Source organism: Carcharodon carcharias, chromosome 4 (genome assembly GCF_017639515.1).
Source record: "Carcharodon carcharias isolate sCarCar2 chromosome 4, sCarCar2.pri, whole genome shotgun sequence".
NCBI lineage: Eukaryota > Metazoa > Chordata > Chondrichthyes > Lamniformes > Lamnidae > Carcharodon > Carcharodon carcharias.
The window spans coordinates 89,515,834-89,539,278 of record NC_054470.1 but is presented as its reverse complement, the minus strand read 5'-3'; the positions used below and the strand labels follow the sequence as shown (position 1 = coordinate 89,539,278).

The 23,445-nt window shown below is 46.8% G+C and overlaps 1 pseudogene; it reads right to left on the bottom strand.

The window, feature by feature from the left end:
- Window positions 1-207: 207 nt before the first annotated feature.
- LOC121277437 lies at window positions 208-734 on the bottom strand (annotated as a pseudogene).
- Between the last annotated feature and the right edge of the window lie 22,711 nt (window positions 735-23,445).

Genomic DNA, 23,445 nt, shown 5'->3' with positions numbered 1-23,445 from the left:
TGTGTGTCTGGAGTCACATGTAGGCCAGCTTTCCTTCCCAAAAGGGCATTTTCTCTTTCCATATTGAAGTGTTTATTTATTAGTACATTTCACAAGCAAGCCCAGGTCTCAATAGCTCTTTGTACAGCTTCACAAGCTGTTAGGTCCAAAGGTCAATTATACAAATATGGTACTAAATGCAAACTTGATCCCCACAGTAAATTCAGTTCAGTCACTCTCCCCCAGGGTGAGCTTGTCAGGTACTCTCCCATGACATTTTCAGGGGCTCCCAGTCTCTTCACGTTGGTGATGTGATCTCCAAGTTTTTTGATCATCTTTGCTTGCTCATCCAAGTCGTGAGACTCCAGGAAGTCACAAAGATGAGGGTCAGTGTTCCCAGAGGAGAATTTGTGCAGGTCCAGCAAACTCTGGTTTACGTTCTTCTCCATCTGCAGAGCTCTCCGCATTGCCTCCAGACCATTGCTCCACTCATTTTGCTCTGGTTTCTTGATGTCTTCCAGGATGATCCTGCCTCCAAGTTTATTCTGGAATTTCATCAGCTTCTCAACGTGTTCCCATTCCTCATGTGACTGCTCCTTGAAGGACTCAGAAAAGTGATGTAGGGCAACATCATCCCGGTCAAAGTAAGAGGACATTGAGAGGTAAACATGGGAGGAATAGAGCTCCAGGTTGATCTGCTTGTTAACAGCATCCTCACAGTCCTTGTGGTAGTTCTGACACACTTGGGAAGCCATCTTAACTATTACTGTCACCTAGAAGTGAACCAAATGGGTTTTTGTGACAATTGACAATGGCTTCATGGTTGTCATTAGACTTTTAATTCCTGATTTTTACTGAATTCAAATTCCATGATCTGCCGCAGTGGAATTCAATCCTAGGTCCCCAGAGCATTACCTGGGTATCTGGGTTACAAGTTCAGTGATAATACCACTATGCCATCACCATCCCCCATAGCTGGGATTTAAATGTATTGAATGGGCTTTCATGAATGGGACTGTTCTTTTTATACAGTGAAGTCTGTAATGGACATTTAGAACTTCATTTCATTTCACCTCAGCATGGCTCCTGAGGTCTGCCCATGGTGGATACTGGATAAGTTGGCACAGGGGCTATAAGGGACCATGGGGGTAGATGGCGGGGTCATGGGTTGACATTCAGTTGACATAGTGGCTATAAGAGGCAATGGGGGTGTTGGGAGGCATGAGATGGTATTAAGTTGGCTTGGGGTTATAAGGGGCATGGGTTGGTTGGGGGCATGGGTTGGAATGGAGGGTATAAGAGGCCATTAGGGTTTGGTGGCGAGCATGTGTTGGCAGGTATGGATATGGGGAGCAGATGAGTGGGTGTGAGAGGTGAGGTCTAGAGAGCTTAATGGTTAAGAAAGATTTAGACCCAGAGAAAGTCCCAGAGAACCGAGGAAGGCTTTTTAAACAGCCCATCTTGGCACTTGGCTGCCCCAGTGGCCACCTTCAATCTGCATCAGGGGGCTGTGGGCCTGACTGCTTCAATGAGGATATGGTTGCTAGTAATATACACAGAGAAGATTTTATGGGGTTCATTACCCACACAATAAAAATGAGCAACCCACACCCACCTAACTCAATTATTCCACTGGAAGTCAAACCAGAATTCAAAGTAGAGAGTAGGAACAAAGGAACACAGGAACATAAGAGCAGGAGTAAGTTATTCAGTCCATCAAGCCTGCTCTGCCATTCAATATGATCATAGCTGATCATCCACTTCAATGTCTTTTACCCACACTATCTCCATAACCCTTTACGTTATTATTAATCAGAAATCTATCAATCTCTGCCTTAAACATATTCAATGGGCAGAATATTCTGAGCCCGCTCGCATGATAGATGCCATGCGCAGAAAATATGGTGGGACCCATTTCACGACGGCATGAAGGCAGGTCATGATCTTCCGCTCAGCCCGCCAACCACGGGCCACGTTTCCCACCTTCGGTCGGCGGGGAGCTAATTGCAATACATTAGCATATAATTAAAAGGCCATCCCACCAGGGTCTTGGAACCCCACCGTATCATCCATTCACATTGGCAGGAAAGCACACTGACGTGTTTCACAACAGCACGCAGGCGATGTGCACTTGGCAGCCTTCATTTTGGGGGAGCTGAGGTGAGTGAGCAGCAGCGTTCTCCACAGCTCGTCTATTGTTTACAGGCCTCAGGGGTGCCCTGGAGGCTGGCAAGTGCTGGCCAGCCTCGGAGGCGGCTGCTGAGATGGTGGGGGGGGGAGGGGGGGGTAGTTCAAGTGCTGCCCTGAAGCTGCATTCCATGCCTGAGCAATTGAGGTGGGGGGCAGGGTAAGCGAGGGAAATTGCCACACATTAGGGACACCTATATACACTGACCATGCCTCTGCAACTAAGACAGATCAGGCTCAGCCACAGTGATATGATTGGGATCAGGCTCATATCTTGCTCACCCACGCAAGCAATGTGGAGACACCAAAGGGCCACCAAGACTCCATACCTTACACACCCCCACCCCCGCTTCCCCCGCCACCTACCCCCCCCCAACACCCCTGGCACAGACTTCGAGTCCGCTATCACTTTATTAGACTGCGGAGAGATTGCACAAAGTTGTACAATCTCCTCACCAACACTGGCCATGTAGCAGTCACAGCTGGAGGTGCTCAAAGCCTCTTACAATCTCAGCATCCCGGTTAGGAGCAGTCTCCCCCATGTCGCAGGCTGACAGGACTGCCTTGCATCGCACTCATCTCTGACCATCCGAGGGGTGACCAGCACTCTCCGTGAAGCATTAAGGGGTGGTCACACAGAGCCAGGAAAGATGCTAAGTACAGCCATGATAACCACGTCTCTCTCTCTCTTTCATGCTGCAGGAGGACCACATCAGGATCATGGATCCTAGTGACCTAGCTGGATCCTAGAGACCATTGAAGATGGAGGAGAGAGCAACTGAAGCACCTGGAGGCACAAAGGCAGAAGCAGCAACATCATAAAGAAAGGGCAGCAGGGGCTCCTGCACATGGTGCCCAGGAACGACAGCGAGCCATGGCTGGTCGCCGCATAGCGACACCCAGGATCTATAGGCACCACCTGCCATTCCTGAAGATGACTGAAAACCAGTGTCGCTGACAACTGCGCATGTCTAGGGACCTGGTGGCTCTCATCTGCCACTTACTGCAGGACTTAGCACTAAGGGGACATGGAGGGCATCCACCACCAGTGGCTGTGAAAGTGGCCACAGTGCTCCATTACTATGCCAGTGGCTCCTTTGAGGGCTCCACAGGTGACCTCTGTGGGATTTCACAATCCGCCACCCACAAATGCATCCATGAGTTCACGGATGCCATCTTCTCCATGGCACACAACTTTGTGCTTTTTGCCTGGGACCAGGACAGCTAGGATGCAAGGGCCATTGGATTTGCCTTGATCTCAGGATTTCCACAGGCACCAGGTGCAATTGACTGCACTCATGTGGCCCTTAGGTCTCCATCACTACGCTCAGTGGACTTCATCAACCGCAAGGACTTCCACTCACTGAATGTGCAGCTGAAATGCATACTTCAGGTATGCGCACTGTTTCCAGGGACGGTGCACGATGCCTACATCCTGAGTCCCTCGCAGATCCCTGCAGTCTTCCAGGCTCCACAGAGGCTGTAGGGTTGGCTCCTTGGGGACAAAGGCTACCCACAGAGGCTGTGGCTGATGACACCCATGCGGCGGCCTCAGACTGCAGCAGAGTAACACTATAATAAGGCTCATGCAGCAGCTCACAACTTGGTGGAGCAGACCATCAGGATGCTGAAGGTGCCGTTCTGGTGCCTGGACCAGTCTGGTGGAGCCCTACAATACAGTCTGTAGAGGGTGTCACGCCTCGTTGTCATCTGCTCCGCCCTTTACAACCTGGTGTTGCAATGGGAAGAGGAGATAGCTGAGGAGGAGATGGAGGAGCTGCAAGTCCCCTCCGATAAGGAGGACACCAAAAGGGATGAAGGTGAGGGGGTCCTCGGTGGTGACGATGATGGGAATGAGGCTCAGGAGGCCCTCATAGCTGCCAGATTTGTGGAGGATGTTGATGACATGCAGTGAGGTGTCCCTGTAGATCCTCACATAGCAGTTGTGAATGTTTCACTCCAGTCCAGCTTATGGCAGCGTCAATACCCTCTGTGATAATACTCCTGTTATGGAGATGCAATGAAGGCCCTAATAGTTGCTAGATTCCAGGAGGATGATGACAACATGCAATGAGGACACACCAGAGATCTTCGCATAGACTCTGAGAATGTCTGACCCCTGTCTGGCCGAGGACAGCTCGCTTGCGCTTCATGATCAGAGACGCAGCCATGAAACTTTAGACCCATCTGATGCTGTTCCGCCTTCAGTACTTCAGCCCTTCAGGAGCTTATGCACAGCATCATTGGTTGCAGATGCTGGTGTGATGGGGTCGGCCCTACTTTAACGGTGCTGAGAGCACACAGAGTATGAGAGAGCTCTGTGGTGCCTGCCCACTATATTGTGGCAGCAATGACAAGCACTGCCGAGGTGCAGACATCAATAATGTTTCCAGGGAGTGTGAGGACGGACCATCACTGTGGTCTGAAGGCTGCACAGAGTACAGGGAAGAGACCCTGGACTGAGACACCTGCCTTTTATCTTGTACAGAAAGGTTTCACATCTGAGTAACAAGAACACTGCTCATCAGAACAAGGAGCCACAGGCAGGGTGACATTCTTAGGAGTTTATTGACAATAGTGAACAGTATGTACAAGTGATCAACACCTATGGCCAGGCTGTGCAACTTAATCACATTTTGCTTTGATGTTTGTAAGTTTTCTTTAAGCTTTGTCTTTGGTTTTACAGCTATCCTAATTTAGGGGCCGTGTTTACTTTATCCCTCGTTTTGTTAATTTGGTTCAATTGTTTGACTCCAAAAGTGTTACATTTACCTAACTTTCCTAAATCTGCCACTACGTCTTGGTGCTTCCTGGACATCCACAGTGGAGGTGGAGGCGGCCTGCTGACTGTGACGCCCTGTCTGTGATGATTTTGGTGGGCATCCTATGGAGGGCTTCTTTCGGGGTCCTGCTATGTGGCACTGGAACCTCCTCGGTCAGTGAAGCTGGATATGAAGAGGTCACAGGAAGAGGGGATTCAGATGGGCCGTTACTCCCGGAGTCACAAGGGTGGATGGCCCCGCAGCGTGCACCTGCTGACCCTCCTCCCTTTCGTTGCCCAAGGGCCCCTGGCTGACTCCATGAGCATAAAGGGTAGCTGGAGTGAAATCGAGCTATCCAGCATCCCTCTCGCATACACACTGTTGGAGGCCAATTGTGGCATCAGTGATGGAGTTAAGCCCGCACAGCAGTACAGGAGCGACATCCTGGACCAAGGTCTCCATGGTGGCTGCCAAGCTACCATTGCAATGCCGGCACTATCACCTCAGCCTGAAGACGGATGGACTCCTCCATCTTGCCTTGCAATCTGAGAAGTGCAGTAGACATCCCTTTCTGATGGTCCCTAGCCTGCCATTGCAGCTCCAGCAGCTGTGACATAACCGAGTCCAGAGGTTCATCAACTGACTCGGACTGAGCAACGTTCTGGCCTCCAGCAATCCTCCGAGTGCCAGGGACATGGGAAACCCCTGCTCCCACCTGCTGTGGATCAGAAAGTGTGACGTGCTCACCAGATTGTGATCCTGTGGTTACTCTAAAGGTAGGTCCCACTGAGTTATGTGTCTCTGTGCTGGTGGAGGGTGAGGGGAGTTCTGTGATGGGACTTCAGGGAGGGTGCCTTCAGATTCCTCATCAGAGGTTTCTTCGGGGCTTGGTTGGAGGCCCTGGGTCATGGAGTCAGATATGCCTGCGAAAGCAAGGGGAGATAATTGGTGCATGGCAGTGGCCTGCGAAAGACGACACATCGTTCATGGCACGGTTGTCTGATGGATGTTGCACTGCAGGATCCTCACTTGGCAGAGCAGCGCTGACCTCACCATCAGCACACGGCCAATCCCGGTCATTGCCAGCCAGCTGAATGGTGCTGTTTTTGAATTCTGTCAGAACTTTGATTTCTGACATCCCTCTACCTGTCTGCTACATTCCCTTCCTGTTGTGAGCCAGTTTGTCCTGCATGGATAGAGATGGGGAGAGTGTATCAGGATGCCTGCCGGGCCAGATGATAAGGCTGCCTGGCCTGTGTGGGTGGTGGGTGGTCCCATAGATGGAATGAGGACAATGACGGTCTGTGTGAGAGAGTGATTGGTGATGTCCTTTGCACTGGCAGTGAGTGAGTGCCCTGTGGACATGTGATGGGTTTGTGAGTGTGTGAGCTGGGAGTGATGAAAAGCATGACTTACCCTGGCGGAACGGGGGAGATCATTCATCCTTTTGTGGCACAGGATGTCTGACCTCCTCTGCAGGGCGTTCACATTGACCACCACTGCCACGACCTCCCAAGCCTGGTTAGTGACATTGCTACCCATCCTGCGGCCAGAGTTTGTGTAGAGCACATCCCGGCGAGCCTCCATGGCATCCAGCAGTCGCTCGAGGGACCTGTCGTTGAAGTTGGGGGGGCGCTGCAGTCTTTTTTCCTTTGCTGGCCATGCCTGCCAGGCAGCGGTGGTGAGCTGGTGGTGATGAGCGCTGTGCTGGCAGCTGCCTTTTAAAGATAGAGGCTGGTGTGATGCAACAGCGGGGTGATGGTGAGCGGGTGAATGAGAGCCCGTCCCCTATGGAAACGTCATGTTTCCCGGGAATGCATAAATAATGAGGCGGGCTTGGGAAGATACAGCATGAGAACCCGCCATTTTCATGGCAGGGTAGGACTCCATTTTACCCCCCCACTACCACACTTAGTGCAATTCTGGGAAAATTCTGCCCAATGACTGAGCTTCCACAGCCCTCTGGGGTAGATAATTCCAAAGATTCACAACCCTCTGAGTAAAAAAAAATTCTCATCTTGGTCCTAAGTGGCTACCCCCTTAATTTGAAATTGTGTCCTCTGATTTTAGACTCCCCAACCAGAGGAAACATCTTACCTGCATCTACCCTGTCTATTCCTTTAAGCATTTTGTGGATTTCAATGAGATCACCCCTCATTCTTCAAAACTCTAGAGAATAAAGGCCCAGTTTCCCCAATCTCTCTTCATCAGACAGTCCCGCCATCCAGGAACAAATCTGGTGAACATTTGTTGCACTTCCTGCATGGCAATAACATCCTTCCTAAGATAAGGGGACCAAGCTGCACACAGTACTTCAGGTGCAATCTAACCAAGCTTCTGTACAATTGAAGCAAGACTTCACTACTCCTGTACTCAAATTCTCTTGCGATAAAGGCTAACGTACCATGAATCTTCCTAATTGCTTGCTGCACCTGTATGTTAGCTTCAGTGACTTATTGACAAGGACACCCAGGTCCCTTTGTACATTTACACTTCCTAATGTCTTACCATTTAAGAAATACACTGCACATCTGTTCCTTCTACCAAAGTGGATAACCTCATATTTTTCCACATTATATTCCACCTGTCATGTTTCTGTGCACTCGCTGGGCAGAATTTTTTGTCCCGCGGGTAGTCGGGCACCCAACCTGAACGGGAGTGAAATAGTATACGATGATGTCAGGCATGCGTCCCGACATCATCGCGCACTCTTGCGATCTTTCAGTCAGTGGGTATGCGTGAGAGGCAGCAGCATGCCTACTGACAATTAAGGGGACTATTATGGCCCTTAAGTAATTAGTTAATTTGTATTTTTCGCTGCCTGTTCAACCGTTCAGTTGGTGGACGGGCGAATAGGCCAAGGCGGCCTTTGCATTTTTTACGAAACCTCGTCCACAGGTGGGATGGTTATTAAAAAAAACAATAAAAAAATTTTAACATCATTTTTTACATGTCCCTCTTCATGTGACTGAGTCACATGTTTATATCATTTGTAAAATGTTTATTTTTCATTTTAAAATTCTTCAGCTCCCTGAGGCAGCTCTGTGCCTTCAGGGAACTTTCAGTGCACGCTCCCCTGCGCATGCACAGACTTCAGCCCTCGTGTTCCTACTGCCCCACCCCGGCTGCACTGAGGCCAGCCAGCAAGAAAACGCGGTCCGAGCCTGATCGCGGGTGGCGGTCCGTCTTGTGGCCGTTCCCGGTCCCGCCCGCCATGCCCGCCCGACGAGGGGAAAACCCTGTCCGCTAAACCTGTCCAAATCTCCTTGAAGTCGCTTTCAACCTTCCTCACAACACACGTTCCCGCCTAGCTTTGTGTCATCTGTGAACTTGGAAATATTACATTTGGTCTCCAAATCCAAATCATTGATATATATTGTGAACAGCCGGGGCCTGAGTACTGATCCCTGCAGTTACTAGTTACAGCCTGCCAATGCAAGAATGGCCCATTTAAGCTTACTCTGTTTTCTGCCTGTTAACCAATCTTTAATCCATGCCAGTATATTACCTCCTGTCCCATGTGCTTTAAATTTGCTAACCAGCCTCCTGTGGGGAACTTTATCAAAAGTCTCCTGAAAATCCATGTATACAACATCCACTGACTCCCCTTGATCAATTCTGCGAGTAGCAACCTCAAAAAATGCCAACAGACTTGTCAAACATGATTTCCCATTCAGAAATCCATGTTGGCTAAGTCCAATCAGATCTTTATTATCAAAGGCCTGAATATTACCCTTTTCCAGGTTTTAGGTGGGGGCAGGGGGAGCGTGAAATTGCAGGGATGGGATTCCCTCTGGGTTCCCACCTGCTCTGACCACACGGCAATTTTATGCTGGGGCAGACAAGGCCTCAGATGGGAAGCCCACACTTGCCCCAATTGAGATGCTTAGATGGGCAATTAATGGTCATTTTAGGGCTGTTTCCCACCCAACCTCTATTCTTAGGCTGGCAGGATCATTGAACCTCTGTGGGGGAAGACTGGAAAGAATCAAAATTAGATCTCAGGCTGTGGGAGGGGTGCGGTGGTGCCTCCATCAGCCACCCCCTTCTGACTAGGGGCACCTTCCTCTTAAGGCCCGGTAATCTCCAAAGCCTCTCCTCCAAGACTCCAATCGCCCTCTCGTGACTCCTCAGGCCTTCCCTAGGTCTTACCAAGTCCTCGCCATCCAAGAGTCCATTTATCACTTCCTCTGGTACAGATTTTAGTATTTTGCCTACTACTAATGTAAGGCTAACAGGTCTACAGTTCCCTGTTTTCTCTTTCCCCCCTCCCCCCCCCTTATTAAATTGTGGAATGGCATTTGCCACCTTCCAATCTGCAGGAGCCATTCCAGAATCTATAGAATTTTGGAAGATAATCACCAATGCATTCACTATCCCCATAGCAACCTCCTTCAACATTCTGGGATGTAGAATATCAGATCAGACTTATCAAATTCAGTCTCATTAATTTAACCTTCTTACTAATATTAATTTCCTTCAATTCCTCATTCCCCCTAGTCCATTAGATCTCTAATTCTAGGAGATTTCTTATATCTTCCTCAGTGAAAACAACACAAAGTAATCATTTAGCTTCCCTGCTATTTCTCTATTCCCCATTATAAACTTTCTAACTCTGCCTGGAATGGACCCACATTTGTCTTAGCCAAACATTTCCTTTTACATACCTATAGAAGTTTTTCCAGGTTTTTATGGTTTTTGCTAATTTACATTCATATTCTATTCTCCCTTTCTTTATCAGTCTATAGGTCCTCCTTTGCTGTTTTCTAAAATGCTCCCAATCCTCAGGTTCACTATTTTTGGCAATTTTCTAAGCTTTTTATTTTAATCGTCTACAACCCTTAACTTCCTTAACTTCCATCCACCACTACGCTCCTCCGTCTGGCTGAATTTGTTCTCACACTGGACAATTTCTCCTTAAACTCCTCTCACTTCCTCCAAATAAAAGATGTGGCTATGGGTACCTGCATGGGCCCCAGCTATGCCTGAATCTTTATGGGGTATGTAGAACATTCCTTGTTCCAGTCCTACTCCGGCCCCCTCCCACAACTCTTTCTCCAGTACATCGATGATTACTTCGGTGCTGCTTCATGCTCTCGTCTGGACCTGGAAAAATTTATTAATTTTGCTTCCAATTTCCACCCCTCCATCATTTTTACATGGTCCATCTCTGACACTTCCCTTCCCTTCCTCGACCTCTCTGTCTCAATTTCTGGTGATAGACTGTCCACCAATATCCATTACAAGCCTACTTACTCCCACACCTACCTCGACTACAGCTCCTCACACCCTGCTTCCTGTAAGGACTCCATCCCATTCTCTCAGTTCCTTCGCCTCCGTTGCATCTGTTCTGATGATGCTACTTTCAAAAACAGTTCCTCTGACATGTACTCCTTCTTCCTTAACTGAGGTTTTCCAGTGGTTCACAGGGCCCTCAACCGTGTCCGGCCCATCTCCCTCGCATCCGCCCTTACACCTTCTTCTCCCTCCCAGAAACATGATCGTGTCCCCCTTGTCCTCACTTATCACCCCACCAGCCTCCGCATACAAAGGATCATCCTCCGCCATTTCCGCCAACTCCGGCATGATGCCACCACCAAACACATCTTCCCTTCACCCTCCCCCCCACCCCCCCGGCGGCATTACGCAGGGATCGTTCCCTCCAGGACACCCTGGTCCACTCCTCCATCACCCCCTACACCTCAACCCCCTCCCGCGGCACTTTCCCATGCAACTGCAGAAGGTGCAACACCTGCCCCTTTACTTCCTCTCTCCTCACCGTCCAAAGGCCCAAACACTCCTTTCAAGTGAAGCAGCACTTCTCTTGCACTTCTCTCACTTAGTCTACTGCATTTGTTGCTCCCAATACGGTTTCCACTACAGTGGAGAGACAAAATGCAGACTGGGTGACCGCTTTGCAGAACACATTCAGTCTGTCTGCAAGCATTACCTAGACCTCCCTGTCGCTTGCCATTTCAACACTCCATCCTGATCTCATGCCCACCTGTCCATCCTTGGCTTCTGCATTGTTCCAGTGAAGCTCAACGCAAACTGGAGGAACAGCACCTCACCTTCCAACTAGGCACTTTACCGCCTTCCGGACTGAATATCGAGTTCAACAATTTTAGATCATGAACTCTCTGCTCCATCCCCACACCCTTTCCAATTTTCCCCCTCCTTTTTGTTTTTTCCAATAATTTATATAGCTTTTTCTTTTTCCACCTATTTCCATTATTTTTAAATGTATTTCCATCCATTGTTTTATCTCTACCTTTTAGCCTTTTTTTATTCCTTCACCCCACCCCATCCCCACTAAGGCTCTCTGTACCTTGCTCATCTTGCTTTCTACCCTTAATTAGCACATTCCTTTAGATAATATCACCACCTTAAACACCTCTTTGTCCTTTTGTCTGTGACATCTTTTGGTTATCTCCACCTATCACTGGCCCTCTATCCAGCTCTTCTTGTCCCACCCCACCCCGCCCTCTTAAACCAGCTTATAATTCACCTCTTTTCTATTTTTCCTTAATTCTGTTGAAGAGTCATACGGACTCGAAACGTTAACTGTGCTCCTCTCCGCAGATGCTGCCAGACTTGCTGAGTTTTTCCAGGTATTTTTGTTTTTATTTTGTGTTTCCAGCATCCGCAGTTTTTTGCTTTTATCTTAACTTCCTTTGTTAGCCACAGTTGACTGACTTTTCTTTTTGGGTTTTTGTGCCTTGAAGGAATGTTTCATTCCTGTAAAGCATGAAATAATTCTTTAAAGACTATCCATTGCCTGTGTACCATCATACCTTTTAGTGCATTTTCCCTATCCACCTCAGTCAATTTGCCTCTCATTAGCCATTGTCTGCTCCATCGATCAAACGTGGGCCGCCTCTCTCATGGTCTAAGGTCAAGAATGTAATTTCAATGCACTTGCACCTCATCATCTTGCCTGCCCACCGGAATTATCCCCCAATGTCGAATTGATCTCCCATGTTGACATGGCTTCAGAATGACGTGATTCACAACTGCATTTAAAAGGCATGTACCTAGCGAGCTGACTTTGAGGGGAACTCAGAGGTGAGTGTACCCTAATGTTGAGCAGTGCTTGCGAGGGTCACCTGTTCGACTTCAAGGAAGGTGAGGGCACAGGCAAGTAACTTTTTCAGGGCTGGCTGACCATGTAGTGCTGGACCAAGGGCTGCAGTGCATTTGGGGTGAAGGGGGGTGGGGAGCAAGCAGCACAATCTGATGGTAGTGCACAAGCACATGCGGCAGGCAGGGTGAAAGGAAGCAGCCACGCACTGAGGACACTTTGTTTAAAGTGAGCATTCTTACACAGCTGAGATAGTTCAGGCGCAGCTACGTTGACATGCTTGGAGTTGGGCCTCTAACTTATTTGCTCACTCAAGCAGCGCAGAGGCATGAAACTGCCACCAAATGCTCATGAATTTTTCACCCCTCGGGCACAGACTGCAAATTAATGAGCATTTTTGGAGGCTGCAGAACAGTTGGACAACTGGGCACATTGTACAATCTCCTTGAGAAAGCTGCCATGCAGCAGTCGCTGGTGGAGGTGCTCACAGACCCTTGCAATGTCATCATCCCGGTTTGGACCAGCCTCCCCCATCGTTCAAGCTAACAGTACAGCCTTGCAGTGCAGTTTAGGAGAATGCCTGTGCCTGAGCTGAAAGCACAGCATGCAGTCCAATGGGCAAAGCTGCCGCCAATCAGTCAGTTGGAGTGGGGCGGACGCAGGTGAGGTTTGGGCAGCCATGCAGCGCACTAATCTCTGGCCACCCAAGAGGTGGCATGTGTTAGAGGGCCTTGAGATGGAGCCAGAGCCACACACATGACCATGAGAGGTCCTTAGGAGACCAATGCCAACCCAACCATTTCTCTCTTTCATCCTGCAGGAGGAATACATCAGGAGCATGGACCCTGGTGACTTAGCTGTATGCCTCATGGCCAACAAGGAGCAGAGACGAAGAAGAGAATGATGGAGGTGCCTGGCTGGGCAGAGGAAGGAGCAGCACCCTCAAGAAAAATGGGCAGCTGGGGCTCCCGTGCATGCCGCTGAACAGCCACAGTGAGCTGTCACGGTCGGTGCCTTGCTAGACCCAGGGTCTACATGTGGTGCTTGTCACTCCTGAAAATGACCGAGAACCAGTGTCACCGACGACTGCGCATGTCCAAGGAGCTAGTCATTCACATCTGCCAGCTACTGCTGGATTTGATACGATGGGAACTTGAACAGCATCCACAGCCAGTAGCCATGAATGTGGCCATGACGTTCAATTTTTATGCCAATGGCTCCCTCCAGGGCCCCACAGGCGACCTCTGCAGGAATTCACAAGCCTTCATACACAAGTGCATCCAGGAGGTCATGGACTCCATATTCGTGAAGGCACACAACTTTGTGTATTTCACCTGGGCTCAGGTAAGCCAGGAAGCAATAGCGTTGGGATTTATGCAGATCTCTGGTTTTCCACAGGTGCAGGGTGCCATCAACTGCACTCACATGGCCCTTAGATCTCCGTGGCAACAAGCAGCACACTATGTGAACTGCAAGAGCTTCCAGTTGCTGAATATTTGGCTGGTCTGCAACCACAGCAAACGCATCCTGTAGGACTGCGCACGATTCCCAGGGAGTGTCCATGACTACTACATTCTCAGTCGGGTCTCAGATTCCTGATATCTTCCAGGGTCCACAAAGCTGCAGGAATGACTCCTTGGGGACAAGGGCTACACGTGGCTGATGACACCCGTGTGGCAGCCTCAGACTGCAGCAGAGTGATGCTATAATGAGATTCGTACTGTAACTCACAGCTTTGTGGAGCAAACCATGGGGATGTTTGAAATAAGGTTTCAGTGCCTGGGCTGGTTTGGTAGAGCCCTGCAATATAGTCCGCAGAGAGTGTCACACATCATCATCACCTGCTGCACTCTACACAGTCTGGCACTGCAATGAGGGGAGGAGCTGCCTGTGGAGGAGATGGAGGAGCAGCATGTCTCCTCCGATGAGGAGGACATTGGTGGGGATGAGGGTGATTAGGTCCTTGAAGGCAAGGATGACAGTCATGAGGCCATGATGTTATCCAGATGAGGCAGGCATGCTCTGGAGGCCCTCATAGCCATTAGTTTAGTGGAAGACGATGATGACAGTGAGGACGCTCCTTAGATCTTCACATTACTGTGATTGTTTGACTCCAGTCTGGCTGATGGAAGTGCACATACCCTCTGTAATAATGCTCCTGCAACGGAGACAGTGGTTGCCCATAGTCCCCACATTCCAGGAGGATGACGTCGACATAGAGTGGGGACACTTCATAGATCCTCACACAGCCTATGTGAATGTCTGACTCCTGTCTGGCTGATGGCAGTTTGCTTGTGCTCTGTGAACATGGTCATATCATGGAGATGCAGCGGGGAAACTTTAACTTCTCCTGATCCTGTGCTATACTTCGTGAGCTGAACCCTTCAGGACCACACTGTAACTGGTCACAGATGCTGATGAGATGGGGGCCCAGCCGCACCTCAAAGGTGCTGGGAGCACCCAGACAATAACGGAACTGTGTGCCGCTGGCCCAGGGCATTCTGGCAGCAATGAAAAGTCCCATCAAGGTGCAGGCATGACTGATGTGTCCAGTGACTGTGAAGGCACACCGTCAGTGTGCTGGGAAGGTTGCACAGAACACAGGGAGGAGGCCCTGGACTGAGACATCAGCCTCTACCTTGTGCAGGGAACAGGGTTTCACTTCAGACTAACATGAATGCTGCTCATCATAATAAGGAGCTATATTCTGGGTGACATTGTAGTTTATTTACAATAGTCAACATTACATTCAAGTGATTAAATCCCATGCCCATTTGGTGGGACTATATTTTCTTAACCTGCCTAACCCTGCTGCTACATCTTGGTGTTCCCCGGACATCCAAGGAGGAGGTGGAGGCAGCCTGCTGATTGCTTCACCCTGTCTGTGATAACCCTAGCGGGCATCCCATGGAGGGCCGAGACCTGGAGGGCTCAGGCCTGCTTTAGTTCTCCTGCTGTGCTGCAGGTTCATCCTCCTCCGCCTGTGCATCTAGAGCAGATGGGGTCACAGGAAAAGGGGAGTTGGATCAGCCAGACATTCCCGGAGTCACCTGGGTGCATGACCCCAGGGTGTGCACCTGCAGATCCTCCTCCCTATGGGTCACCAATGGTCATTGGCTGAGTCTTTGAGGAGAAGGGGCAGCTGGAATAAGATCTGCCCCCCTCTTGTGCTGGCACTGTTGCACACAATGGCATCAGAGATGGAATTCAGCCCGCACAGCAGTGCAGGACAGATGTCCTGGACAAAGGTCTCCATGGTGTTAGCCATCCTGTCAATGTTGACCTCGGTGCATTGGTATGCCAGTGCTATCACCTCAGACTGAAGGTGGACAGACTCCCCCAGCATGCCCTGCAATCTGAGGAGTGCAGCGGACATCCCTTCCTGTGTTCCCATGATTGTCACTGCAGCTCCAACAACTGATTGAGACTGAATCCAGAGGCTCATCACCTGACCTGGACTCAGCATATCCCTTGCCTCCAGCAGTCCTCCGAGTGCTGGCGACCTCAGGTGTCACAGATTCTGCCTGCTGTGGAACAGATTGTGTGCTGTACTCAACAGATTGTGAACCTGAGTCTACTGTACATGTAGGCCCCACCGAGGTGTGTGTCGCTGTGCTGGTGGAGGGTGTGGGTGAGCACTGTGATGGGTTTTCGAGGATGATGTCCCCTGGGTCCTCATTCGAGGTGCTGTCAGCACTTGAGTCATGGCCAAAGTTGCCTGAAGGCGACATGGCAGATCTGCCTAAGAGAGAAAGTTGAGATTATTAGTGCATATCTGCCACAGTACACAGAACAGTGGACTCACAGTTGAGTTGCCATATGAATGACCTCATTCATGATCCTCCCTTGGATGCTTGGCGCCGACTTTGCTGTCGCCACAGGAATGGTCCATGTCCTCTCTGGCCAGCTGCACCGCATGGTCTTCGAAAGGAGTGAGGACCTTGATATCTGGCACTCCGCCTCCAGTATGGAACTTTTCTCTTTTATTATGTGTAATCTTGTCTTGCATAAAAATAGATAGCGAGAGTGTGAGCAAGATGGATGCCTGGCCAATTGAGAAGGATGCTAGGTGTGCATGCGTGTGCTGAGTGGAGACATGCACTGGATGAGGAGGAGATCTCCGGATGAAGGTGTGAGGGTTTGTGTGAAAGAATGAACGGCGATGTCCCTTGAGCTGGCAGTGAGTGAGATGCCAGTGAATGTTTGTTGGGCTTGTGACTGTGTGAGTTTAGAGCGATGAGATGGTTAACCTATCCTGGCAGCATAGGTGAGATCATTCATCCTCTTTCTTCACTGGATGACTGACCTCTTGTGGGCAACATTATCATTGACCACCACTGCTGCCACCATCTCCCAAGACAGATTGGTGATGTTGCTGCCCCTCCTGTGACCAAAGTGGGGGTAGAGGGCATCACAGTGGACCTCCACAGCGTCCAAAAGCCATTCTAGGCACACATCACTGAATCAGGGGGCTGCAGTCTTCTTGCCTTTTGGGCCCATGTCTTCTGTCCAGCAGTCCTGGGCTGGAAGCACTGAGAGGTGTGCGTGTAACTGTACTTTAAATATGGTTTCCGGCATGAGGAAACAGCGAGGTGATGTCATGGTGGGCGAATCAGAGGCCTCCCACCAGCAAAATGGCATGCTGCGCATGAGTGAATAATTAATGAAGTGGGAAGAGGTCAATACAGTGTGAAAACCCACCAGTGTAGCCGGCAGGTAAGTCGAATTTTTCCCACCTGCTACCGCACTTTGTACAAATGTGGGATGATTTCACCCAATGTAAAATTCTGTCATATTATGGTCACTAATCCCTAAAGATTCTTTTACAACAGGATTATTAATTAGCCCTTTCTCGTTACATAACACTAGATCTGAAATAGCCTGTTCTCTAGTCAGTTCCTCAACATACTGCTCTCGAAATCGGCCCTTAATACACTCTAGAAACTCATCCTCCACAGCATAGTGCTCATTACGTTTACCCAGTCTATATGCAGATTGATGTCGCCCATGGTTACTGTATTACCCATACTACATGTTTCTCTAATCTCTTGATTAATATTATGCCCCACACTACCACTACTGTTTGGTGGCCTAGGAACAATTCCTACCAATGTTTGCTGTCCCTTGCTGTTTCTTAGCTCCACCCAAGCAATGGCCAGTGCACAGAAATTATTCATTTTTAAAATTGCTGAACCCCTTAAGTTTTGACCTCTAGTAGAACTCAGATATGAAGTGACTGTCAAGTTGACTGTATTCAAGGAATTTCTTGACAATTCTGCCTACATCTATCCACTTGAGCTCAGCAAATTCCCCATTGAATCCATGTGAGATGCTGAGTTCTGTATCGGTGCTTGGCATTTAAGTCAAGGTGTATCATCATCACAGTTTTAAACTCCAGTCTGCCTGACACTAGCATTCCAGTTTTCTGATGAACCTAGAAAAAGGACAATTTAAACATGAAAGGCACCCAAGATTAATGGGTTTGAATTCCCATCTGTCATTAACACAACAGAAAACTAATAGTCCTTTGTATCTATCCTTTTCTATCTAGGCAGCTGCTCTCTTTACACATGAACTATTGTTAAAACAGATTTGCAATAATGACTGTCTTTGATTTTGCTTGAATTATATGAATATTTAATGTCATGGCCTGTTTTCAGCACTCTGACTGAAGTGCCCTGTGTTATTATACTGCTGATTATTGGTCACAAGATACTAAAGTGATCAACAAATGACTCAAAGGTTTTAAACTAAAAATCTATTAATTGTAACATGACGAAAAGTATTCCAATGGCAACTTTTCATAGTTTTCACAGCTTTTCCAGCAGACAATTAGGATTCGCCCCCAAGGAAGTTGGCCCCATAAATCAGGCTAAATGACCAATCAAATTTGACAAGGAATAAATTAACAACAAACTTAAATCTTGTTTGAAAACAGCAGCATTCTTTGCAGCCTCATGGACAATTTTGACCCTGCCTGTCTAGCAGAAGCCAAATGGGCAGGTAGTTAAAATCATGCACAATTCTCACCGATTGACCTCTCACTCTCTTCCCACATGCTACATTTTTAATCTGCTCTATTGAGCAGGCAAGAGGGGAAAACTACAAGAAACCAGCAGAGTCTCTCTTTAACTATTCAGATCAAACTTCGGTTATGTTATAGGGGCCTGACTAATATTTTAACAATGGGTCTGAACAGGGAACAGGCTGTGGCTTTCCTACCAGGTCAGCCGAGCAGGAAGAAGATACAGGGTCAAAATAGTCCTAAAGAGGAAAGCTTTTTAAAGAAATTGTTTTGACTTTCCTTCTGTGATCAACAGAAGGAGGAGTGCTCTTCCAAGCTCCACAAGGAAAGTTTTGGCTTCCCTTGCCCCAGGCTCCAGTCCTCCCATCTCTCCCCTCTGCTCCTCCACTCCCAAGCATAAGACCTTAATGAAATCCCGACCTTGTAACTTAACCTGATTGCTAGGGACTGTTGCTTTGCTCCTGGTCTTCTGCTGCTACTCTTCTCCCACTACTAAAAATGTACATCCAATATCATTTCAAGCAGCTACCAGCTAACTAACGCAAGATCCAAAGTGCCATTAATGCCGGAAATCTGTAAGAAAAACAGAAAATGTGAAAACACTTGGAAATACTCATCAAGTCTAGCAGCATCTGTGAAGGATGAAATAGAGTTAATGTTTCAGGTCAATAGCTCTTTCCTCAGAATTCCCTCTGATGAAACGTTATCAGCTAACTAAAAAAGTTTGATCTGCCTTGTTTTTTGAGCAAACGATAAGGCAGGTTGTTGTGTTAAAATTAATAGTTATCTCCAGACAGCGTTGTCTTTCTTCCCCATCTGGACTCTTAAGAATACAGCTAACTGTGGTCACCTATTGAAATCCATTATATTTTGGCCTAATTAAAGGCTTATATGAAAACTATATAATACAGATTCAATTGCACCAAGCAATCATCATCCGAAGCAGCAGAGGGGAGGAGGAGTTGAGAAAGAATCACAGAGTGGGATGCTAAGCAATGAGGTTTGATGTGAATGAACTACTATAAAGCAGAGGCCAGACTGTTAGTAACCCTCCTGAGTTATATGTGGAGTAAGAGCTTAAAGGGCCTTCTTTCCAATGGAGGCTATCAGATCATGGAATTATGTTGAACAGTTTCATATCGTTGTACGTGGGAATGTGCTCAACAGTCACGTCCCTTTGTACATTGTGTTGGACAGCTGTGTGCCTTTGTATATGGGACTGTGTTCAACAGTTGTGTCCCTTTGTACATGGAACTGTGTTCAACAGCTGTGCACCTTTATACATGGGACTGTGTTCACAGCTGTGTCCCTGTGTACATGGAACTGTGTTCAGCAAGCACTTTCTTTGGTGCACAGCATCGGAAGCTGAGATCATGGACAAGGGTGATCTGTCATATTAAAATCATAAAACATGTCCATTTTTGTAATATTTATTCATAGAGTTTTTGCAGTAACTTTAATTTTACTACTGCTGTCTAGGCAAAGCATGCTTAATTGAAATCTGTGAATCCCACCATCATAACTGTGCAAATAGGACAATTCTGTGTTATTGTTTCTCTGCTGCCATTAAGGTTACCCTAAAGGATGTATAGCACTGGGGCTAGATAATAAAATTTTTGCTATCCTATTGTGTAACAATTGTAAAGTCACGTAGAAATGTGCGGGTATACCGATCAGGAGAGGCTGGGTCTTTTTTCTCTTGAAATAAGAAGACTGAGGGGTAACTGGATAGAGGACTTTAAAACTAAGAAAGGGTTTTGATAGAGTGGATACAGACAGAATGTTTCCACTTGTGGGGAAGAGCATGACTAGAGGTCATCAAATTGCGATAGCGACCAAAAAAATCATGTACGAAATTTGGAGGAAACTTCTGGTGAGAATGCGGAACTCGCTATTACAGGGAATGCTTAAGGAAAATTGTATAGCTGCATTTAAGGGGAGGCCAGACAAACATATGAGGGAGAAGGGAATAGATGGTTATCTGATATAGTTAGATGAGGAGGTGGGAGGAGGCTCAAGTGGAGCATAAATGCTAACTTGGTTGGGCTGAATGAATGTTTCTGTATATTCTATCAGGAGATGGAAACTGCTAAACCTGATCGAAAAAGAGATGAAGCTAATCATTGGAGATTTCTGACATACCAAGGAGTTGTAAATTAGATTTAGTAATCTCGTGGAATTTGCTGTATTGATCATTTGCTGCTGTATAATGTTTCTTTCAATAAACATGATTTGCAGATTAAAACCTAAACCTTATGATGATAACATGTTTATTCTTTTATTATCCAAAGATATCCTGCAAACAAATTACAAGAAGAATTTATCCTATTCAACCCTGGCAATAAATCATTGAATCATAAAATGGTTAAAACAGAGAAAGAGGCCATTCAAGCCCCCTTCTCTGTTTCAACAATTCATGTCCATGCCAGCTCTGAAGAGCAACTCACCTAGTTCCATTGTTTTTTTTTCCCATAGCCCTGCAAATATTTTCTTTGCAGATAATTATCCAATTCCCTTTTGAAAGCCATGATTGAATCTGTCTCCACCACATTCTCAGGCAGCACATTCCAGATCCTGATCATTTGCTACATAAAAAAGTTTTTCTTCAAGTTGCCTCTAGGCCCCTCATGTGTTTGAACATGCCTATCAAATTCCCTCACATCTTTCTCTTCCCTAAGGACAATTGGCCCAGCTTGGCCACACAACTGAAGTCTCTCATCCCCGGGACCCATCCTCATAAATCTATTTGGCACTGGCTCCAACGTCTTCATTTCCTTCCTAAAGTGTGGTATCCAGAACTGGGCACATCACCCCAGCTGAGGCTGAACCAATGTCTTATAAAGGTTCACCACAATTTCCTTGCTTTTTTATAAAGCTAATTAATCTATGTGTCTCTAAAGTGTAAAGGTAATCTTCTGGTATATCCAGATCTTATAATGGTAACCTTGTCTGGAGGTTTCTTTAATTGTGCACAGTGATCTATAAGATTGTCATTCTTAGATGTTGTTCCTGGTTGCATTTGGGATCTTTTCCTACATGCAATAAGGCTGTATAGTGGTTGTGCAGCTGGAATGGAACTGATTTGTCCTTGGCTATGCCTCACCATTGTACCTTTGTATGAAATGACTTCGTAGGACCTTGGTTCTGAACAAATCCTTGTGCCTGGGTTGATTGCCACAAACCTTCTGTGGGATCCTGGATGTGAACTTGTTGGCCCAACTGCAAACTTGGCAATTTTGAACCTGCATTTTTATCATGCATGTTGGTCATCTTCTCTTGTAATTTTAAAAGTGGCTCTCTAGTTTTTGAGAGAGTAGAATGGGTAAGAGTAGGTAAGTTGGCACCCACTGGTCTGCCAAACATGAATTCTGCTGGTGATGGAATAGTTGCACCTAAAAGTGTCGCTCTCTGATGTAACATTGCAATGTTTAGATCTTGTTTTGTATGTCTACATTTGAGTATTAGGGATTTTATCATGTGAATCATCTGTTCAGCTAGGCCGTTTGATTAGATAATGAGGAGAAGAAGTAATATGATTGATATTCCACTTCTCAAGCATATGCTGAAATGGCTTACCAATAAATTGCAGACCATTATCCGCAATGATCTCCTTAGATACCTCAAATAAAAATAAAATGGTACTTAAGAGTGTGTGCAACAGTTGTGTTGGCGTATTGTACAATTGCCAACTAACAGGATGCTTGACAAAGTAGTCGAAGGAGATAATGAAGTCAGTGCCGTGGACATGAAAGAGCTCAAGTGCAATTTTGGACCAAGGCTGGGTAGGAACTTTATATGAAATCAGTGGTGCTTTGTGCTGACTTGGCATATGCTCTTGACATGCCTCGCACTTCTTGACAATGACTTCAATGTCATTGTTCATACCCGGCCAATAGATTGTCTCTTTTGTGAGTATTCTTGTCCAATCAATGCCCATGTTTGAGTGATGAAGTTGTTGAAGAATATCAGGTCGCAAAGGTTCTGGCATGATGACCTACCTACCTTTAAAAATACCTCCCTGGGAAATACCCAGCTCATCCCAATAAGACCAAAATGGCCTCACACGTTTGTGGACATGCTGAATTAAATCAGGCCATTATTTGATGATGGTTTCCCAAAGTTTCTGTAGAATCTTTAGCCATTTCTTCTTGTAGCTGCTGGCATTTGTTTTGCACGAAATGTACCTGATCAATTTGGAGAACATCTTCAAGTTCAATGTCAGTGAAGTCAATATGTAGATCTAAAGATATATCTTCTGTTTTTGCTGGGTTAGGCTAGGGTATTCAGTGTGATCATCAAGTTATCTGGCTTGTACCTAATCTTACAGTTGTAAGCTTGAATCTTTATCAAGAGGTGTTGCAACCTTGATGGTGCACTGTTCAATGATTTTTACCAAATCATCTCCAGCAGTTTGTGGTCAGTCTCTACGACAAATATTTTGCCAAATAGATAGGTATGAAACGCATGATTCCAAGCGCAAAAGCTAATTTTCCTGCTTAATGTTGGAGTAGTTGGATCATGTTATGGACAGTGATTTTGAAGCAAAGGAAATCAGTTTGCTTTTTTGTAGCATGCATGCTTCCAAACCTTTCTATGAGTCACCTATCTCCAGGGTAGTTGTCTCCCTAGAATCATAAAATTGCAATGTTGATGCTTCTGATAATGACTGTTTCAGTGCTTCAAAGACGTATTGGTGGTCTTCGTGTCACAGGAAAGGCACATCCTTTCTCAATAATTCCATTAGTGATGAAGATTTTTGAGTGAAATTGAGAATGTGTGGAGACAAGAAATTAAAGAGACCAAGGTACATCCCTATCTTGAGGATTTGGCATCGCTTTAATATCCTCTATTTAACTTGGATCAGGACATATACCAGCACTGGAATAAATAGAACTGAAGAAATTGATCTGCTGCACGTTGATGTCACATTTCAGACTGCTGAACACCAATCCTTCATTACATACCACTTCCATCAATAAGTGCAGATTATGGTCGTGTTCTTGCTTTGTTCTCCTCACAACAGCTATATCACCTGTGATACAGATGCATCCAGGTACAGTGCATGTAATGCAGTCCATGTAAGCTTGAAAGAGATCCTGGATAACAGATAGCCTGAAAAGAAGTAATTGAAACAGTATCACCTGAACAGGGTATGAAAGGAAATAATCTCTTGGGACTTCTCCATGAGATATACTTCTCACCAACCATGCTTGGCATCAAGCTTCAAGAAGAATTTTGCCTGCAAATCTTGGATTTAACTCTTCTAATGTGAGTGTTTTGTAAGGACAACATTTGAAAGCTGCTTTTGAACATCATAGGTCGAGGGTTAGTCTCAACGATCCATCCTTCTTTATGACACGTGATTGAGCTGTACCAATCTGTGTGCTCTTGTACTCTTATAAAGATGCATC